Genomic DNA, 6512 nt, shown 5'->3' on the forward strand with positions numbered 1-6512 from the left:
CATTGGAATCCCAGTTGGCTTATCACGGTTTGAGTCCCAGACCTGGAGGCATGGTCTACTGGTTAAAGGAATCAGATCTCACATGGCTAATTGTGGTTCTAATTCTGGTCCTAGTAGCTTATAACTTGCCAGGTGCATGTGCATATGTATCCAAAATCTCAACAAGGTGGAGGAACAAAGAGGAGGGATTGTGGTGTGACCATCTCCCTTTAGGGGTACTCTCACCTTCTCTCTCACTTTGTCTCTCTGCCTCTCTTTGACAAGTATATGTGCCCTCTGCTATTAAAAAGCACAGAATAAGAAATAGAGTAAGAATTAAATATAAATACCCCTAAACATATAGTCCAAGTTATTTGAAGTAATTACTAAACCAACAATTTTGTATGAAGATTTGATATATGAACTTGAAAATCAATAAACTAAGCTAATAAAAATTAAGTGAAAAACATGAAATAGTTTCTTATAAAACACAAGTGTATCTGAGTCAGTCTGTGGCTTCATGGTAAAGGTCACTGGATCCCCCATGGCTGACCAAACAGTCCAAATCTTGAACCTTGTGATTTAAAAAATACACGGGACGTGTGTACATGCCCAAAGTCCTGAAAGGAGGAAGAAACGGCGAATCAGGGACTGTGGCGAGGCCGTGGCCCATGGGGGATGCTTTCTCACTTTCTTTCTCCGCCTCACTCAGGAGAGCATCTGAGCCTTCTGGCATCTTTTTTTTTAAGATAAGTTTATTTGATAAAATCTATTAAGAAAATTAAAACAAGCAAATATAATAAATCCCAAATGAAATACAAAAATTAGCTAGCGATAGATGGGGGGCAGGGAAGAGATTAAAGTTTCTTGACATTCCTATTTGCATAGGTCATACAAAGTCTGCTAATCCGTGGATACTCTCAGCCCTTCTCAATTCCCTTACCAGGGAAAATGAGAACTTTCTAGTATCCTACTTTCCACAAGCAGGACAGCAGCAGCCACTAACTCTATTTTTTTTTGTTTGCTTGTTTTTCGGGTTTTTTTGTGTGTGTAATTTTATTCATTCATTATTTTAATTTGGCCAGAGAGAGAGAGAGAAGGGAAGCAAGAAAGCAAGGCACCAGGTCTGGGACTCGAACTCAGATCGGCCATGTGAGTGTGTCCTTACTGTCTCCTATCTCAATCTGCTGCCACTGCTGCCTGGTCATCCCACACCCCAGAGCAAGTTGTCTCATGAAGACATTATCTAAATGCCTCCTAGACAGAGTGCCTTCTAAGGATGCCTAGAGAAAAGTGTTACTTGTTCTGAGATTCTCAGGAACAAATCCTTCTTTCCCACTGTGAGGTTAGGCACTGCTAGGGATTACTTTCTTCTTAGCACCACAAAACCATCAGAATGGAAGAGGAAGTCTTTTCCTTTTTAATCCTGTCAGGTCTACATATTTGACCTAGACAGACCTATGATCTAATCTGCCAGGCTCACCTTTCCTACCTGACCTACTAAAAGGAAGAAAAAGGAAGTTAGAAACTTGTGCATGCCCCAAATCCTGAGAAAACCATGAAGGAGAGGGACCATGGTGATTTTATCCCCCCCTCCAGACCCTCTGGTTTCTCACTTTCCCTTTCTCTGTCTTTTTCCAAGAGCACACATGCCTCATGGCCAAAACCAACAACAACAACAAAAAAAAAAAAAAAAGAAAAAAAGAAAGAAAACCTCTACACTTTCTTTCTCCGCCTCACTCAGGAGAGCATCTGAGCCTTCTGGCATCTTTTTTTTTAAGATAAGTTTATTTGATAAAATCTATTAAGAAAATTAAAACAAGCAAATATAATAAATCCCAAATGAAATACAAAAATTAGCTAGCGATAGATGGGGGGCAGGGAAGAGATTAAAGTTTCTTGACATTCCTATTTGCATAGGTCATACAAAGTCTGCTAATCCGTGGATACTCTCAGCCCTTCTCAATTCCCTTACCAGGGAAAATGAGAACTTTCTAGTATCCTACTTTCCACAAGCAGGACAGCAGCAGCCACTAACTCTATTTTTTTTTGTTTGCTTGTTTTTCGGGTTTTTTTGTGTGTGTAATTTTATTCATTCATTATTTTAATTTGGCCAGAGAGAGAGAGAGAAGGGAAGCAAGAAAGCAAGGCACCAGGTCTGGGACTCGAACTCAGATCGGCCATGTGAGTGTGTCCTTACTGTCTCCTATCTCAATCTGCTGCCACTGCTGCCTGGTCATCCCACACCCCAGAGCAAGTTGTCTCATGAAGACATTATCTAAATGCCTCCTAGACAGAGTGCCTTCTAAGGATGCCTAGAGAAAAGTGTTACTTGTTCTGAGATTCTCAGGAACAAATCCTTCTTTCCCACTGTGAGGTTAGGCACTGCTAGGGATTACTTTCTTCTTAGCACCACAAAACCATCAGAATGGAAGAGGAAGTCTTTTCCTTTTTAATCCTGTCAGGTCTACATATTTGACCTAGACAGACCTATGATCTAATCTGCCAGGCTCACCTTTCCTACCTGACCTACTAAAAGGAAGAAAAAGGAAGTTAGAAACTTGTGCATGCCCCAAATCCTGAGAAAACCATGAAGGAGAGGGACCATGGTGATTTTATCCCCCCCTCCAGACCCTCTGGTTTCTCACTTTCCCTTTCTCTGTCTTTTTCCAAGAGCACACATGCCTCATGGCCAAAACCAACAACAACAACAAAAAAAAAAAAAAAAGAAAAAAAGAAAGAAAATAAAAAAAGAGAAAAAGAAAATAAGGAAGAAAGAAGAAAAGAAAGAAAAAAGGAACCTGTTGTGTCTTTATACTGCCTGTACTTTTATTTTCTTGTCCTATGCCTAAAACCAAATCCTCACTCTTGAATGTCTGTTGAAGAATACTAACTTCCCCCTTTTATCCTCTTCCTGAAAACCACATGAAATGCCTGTGGGTATACTAGGGGAAAGCAATCATAAACATGGAAATATAAAAGAACAATGCATTTACATATTTAGATAAAGCTGAACTTATTTAAATTAAAAGTAATTAAGCATTGTTTTGAGGAAACTGACACTTTGCAGTGATTCTTTCCATTCAAGAACTTGATATAATTCTTTATTTATTCAGGTTTTTTTTTAACATCCACTTTTATTTACTTTTCTAATGAGAGAGCCGAGAGATACCTTGACAGGGTGTCTCCAACATTGCGCTCCTCTCCCCAGTCTTCCAGCCAGCCAGGATCACAGACATGTGAACCATCCAGGCATGTATATGTTCAACCCAGGAGCAGAACTCCAGTTTCCCATATGGCTCCAGCATTGCACAGTGGTACCTTGCTAACTGTAGCATCATGGCTGAACCTATAATTTCTTACCAATGAAAGAAATCATTGCTTTCTGTAGCCCACTTTTTTCTTTTTTGTTATTTTCATTTTCTTAATTCTCAAAAGGTGCATGCACTCGCCAGAGATCATAAAAGCACCCCACAGTGGAGCACAGTCATGTAACAAGACTTTCTCCTTCATTTTTCCATCCTTCTAGGTATAAATCCTCTTTTCCTGGGCTACGCATGTGCCAAGCCTGATTTTCAAGCTGTGGGACCAAGATTCGAATTGTGGTTGGCTGCATGGGATTCAGATCTCTTAAAGGCAATGGGACCAGCCCTTCATTTCTTACTTTTCCATTTAATTCTCTTTTCCCTGAAGTTCATTCTTTATTAGAGTTTCACTATGAGTATCTGTTAGTATATGAATGTCAAAAACCTGTTTTTCTTTTTCTTGAGACTATTCTTTACATTGCCCTCACTTTTGAATGGTAGCTTACATGAGTTGATGCTAATAGGTTTTTTGTTGTTGTTGTTGTTAAGGACTTTTTTCATTTATCCTAAAGTCATCAAAGCAAAAATCATGATAAAACATTCTGCTTTCCTTTATAATTGCCCAATGCAAAAGAAACAAAGAGAAACAAAAGAAACTTAGAGATAAGGGTTAGCTCTATTGCTCATCTCTTTAAAAAGTTAATATAAATATCCAGTCAAAACCAACAAGAGTATCTCCCTTGAAATGTTATTTCTAAGTACTGCTTTCCAAGTAGGCCACAGGACTGCACACTGTCTTGGAATGAGGCTGGGGCAGCAGCTGCTGCTTTCATTCAGAAGGTTCTGTCAGTGATCAGGTAACGGAGTAAAAACCCCAGAGTCCTTTCTTTCAAATGGAAGAGGGGAAGACAGAAGGACAGAGAAACTATTCAAACTTTGTCTTCTTTCCTGTAGCTTATGGTCGGTCTCCTCTTCCTCCTCTGCCTCCTCGGAAGCCACCTTGCCCTCCAAAGCCTCCTTGGCCTCTGCCACCAAATCCACCTCTGCCTCCTCTGCCTCCACCTCGGCCTCCAAAGTCTCCTCTGCCTCCACCTTGACCCCCGAAGCCACTCTCACCCTTAGGCATGGCCCAGTTCAAGGTAACTTTGTTTCCATCAATTTCACCATCTTCCATGACCTTCTTGGCAGCTTTGGCATCTTCCTCACTGTTGAAGTCTACAAAACTGAACCCTTTGGAGGTTGCCGTTTCCTGGTCAGTGACTATCTTTGCATAAATAGAGCCATCAAAAGACTCCTTTATTGTCTCTTCGGTTGGTATCCTCAGACAGACCTTTGACAAACAGAGTTTTGGAGGGCTGACTTCTTGCATTAGGTGATCCCCTGGGTGCTTGAAGCTCCAGTCTGACTGCTCTGCCTTCAATTTCCCTTTTATTACAGGAATTTAAAGCTTCTTTAGTGTCTTCAAATGAAGCAAATTCTATAAACACATACCCTTTAGATTTGTCATTTTGGCTCTGAGGCACTTCGATAAAAGTTGCCTTCTCAAATACTTCCTGAAGTGTTTCTTCTGTTGCACTGTAGGAGAGGTTGCTCAAAACCAGAGTTTTTGAGTCCCCACTCCAAGTGCTATTCTTTCCGCCTCTGTAGTCTTGATTTTCACCTTTCTTTCCAGAGTAGTATAGAGAAATAGACCGGCCATCAATCTCTGTTCCCTGCTTTTCTTCAAAGGTTTTCTCTGCATCAGCTTCTGTCTTAAATTCAATCTAGGCAATCCCTTTACTTTTTCCATCTTTGTTGATTGTTCTGATCTCCATGGTGTCTTCAGATACTTCTTTTAATTCATCTTGAGTGACTTTGTAGGGGAGATTTTTGGTCAAAAGTGTTCTTGTATCTCAAGTTTTCCTTATTGTCTTTTCCTTTTGCTTTCTCTAGTTTAATTTCATTGCCAAAGACTTTTAAACCGGTGAGTTCAAAGCTTTTTCTAGATCTTTAACAGATTCAAAGTCAGCATAGCCAAACTCTCTAGATGTACCGATTCTTATATCCACAACAGCAAGATCATTTTTAGCAAAAACACCACTAATACCAGTTTTTAATTCAGGAATAGATTTATTGTTGTTCAGGTTTCCAGCAAACAGATGAAAGGATGTAGCTGGTTCTGTGGCTTCTGCCTTCTGTTTCTTGGCCTCAGAGGCTGCTTTCTGTTTGGTCATTTCCTTCTCTCATTTTCCAGGAACTTCTCTGACAGGCTCTTCTTCCTCCTCATCTTCCTTCTCCTCATTGTCTTTTTCATCATCCTCCTCCTCGTCATCTCCCTCCTTATCATCCTCATCATCCTCTTCATCTTCCTCTTCAGCCATGGTCTTGGCTCTCACGGGTGCAGCTTTTGAAGTTTTCTTTCCTTTGGCTGCTGTGGTCTCCATAGCTGCTTCTTCAGACTTATCTTCCTCATCCTCCTCCTCCTCCTCTGAGGCCGGGACAGCAGCTGCTGCTTTCGTCACCACTGGCTCAGATTCATCCTCATCCTCATCATCTTCCTCACTGTCAGTTTCTTCCTCCTCATCGCTGTCTTTCTCTTAGCATTCTTGCCAATCTTTGCCCCCTTGGCTGGGGTGGCTGCTCCTTTCCTGCTACCAATGCTTTGCCTGGTGTGGGTTCCTTCTTGACAGATGGCTGCTTTGGCTGGTGTAGCCGTCTTCGTGGATGGTGTGAGAGCTGCCTTTGTGCCTGGGGTGACTGCTGCTTTCTTGGCAGGGGTGGGCACCGCAAACCTTTTTTTTGGAGAAAAGAAACTACCACCTTCTTTGCTGGAATTGTGGCAGCCTTCTTACCTTTTTTCTGAGAAATGATAACCTCTTCTCCACTGCTATCATCTTCTTCATCTTCTGACATTTCTTCATCTTCACTCTCTTCTTCTATCTCCTTTGGAGGAGGAGCCATTTTTGGGGGGTCATCTTGAAATTTACCAGATTTAGCGAGCTTCACCATGATAGTGGCTTATGATGGGAGAGTGTGTGGCAGGCGGGTGGCGTAGATGAGTCTTGAGGAACTCCAGTGACGATGATGGTGGCCGTGAGCACTGAAGATCCCGGAGCGCGTGCGCTCGGTGGCCAGCTAGAGCTCGAGACGCAATGCTAATTTTTCTCAGTATTTTGAAAATAGTATTCCACAATCTTCTCATCTCTTTTTTGTATTTATGGTTGATGTCTTCTCTTCCTAGTGTCTTTT

At 41.4% G+C, this 6512-nt stretch overlaps 1 pseudogene; it reads right to left on the reverse strand.

The window, feature by feature from the left end:
* Positions 1-4209: 4209 nt before the first annotated feature.
* On the reverse strand, positions 4210-6272 carry LOC102469492 (nucleolin pseudogene; annotated as a pseudogene).
* Between the last annotated feature and the right edge of the window lie 240 nt (positions 6273-6512).

The sequence above is a fragment of the Tupaia chinensis genome, unplaced genomic scaffold (genome assembly GCF_000334495.1).
Source record: "Tupaia chinensis unplaced genomic scaffold, TupChi_1.0 Scaffold000077_1, whole genome shotgun sequence".
In the NCBI taxonomy this organism is placed as follows: Eukaryota; Metazoa; Chordata; class Mammalia; order Scandentia; family Tupaiidae; genus Tupaia; species Tupaia belangeri.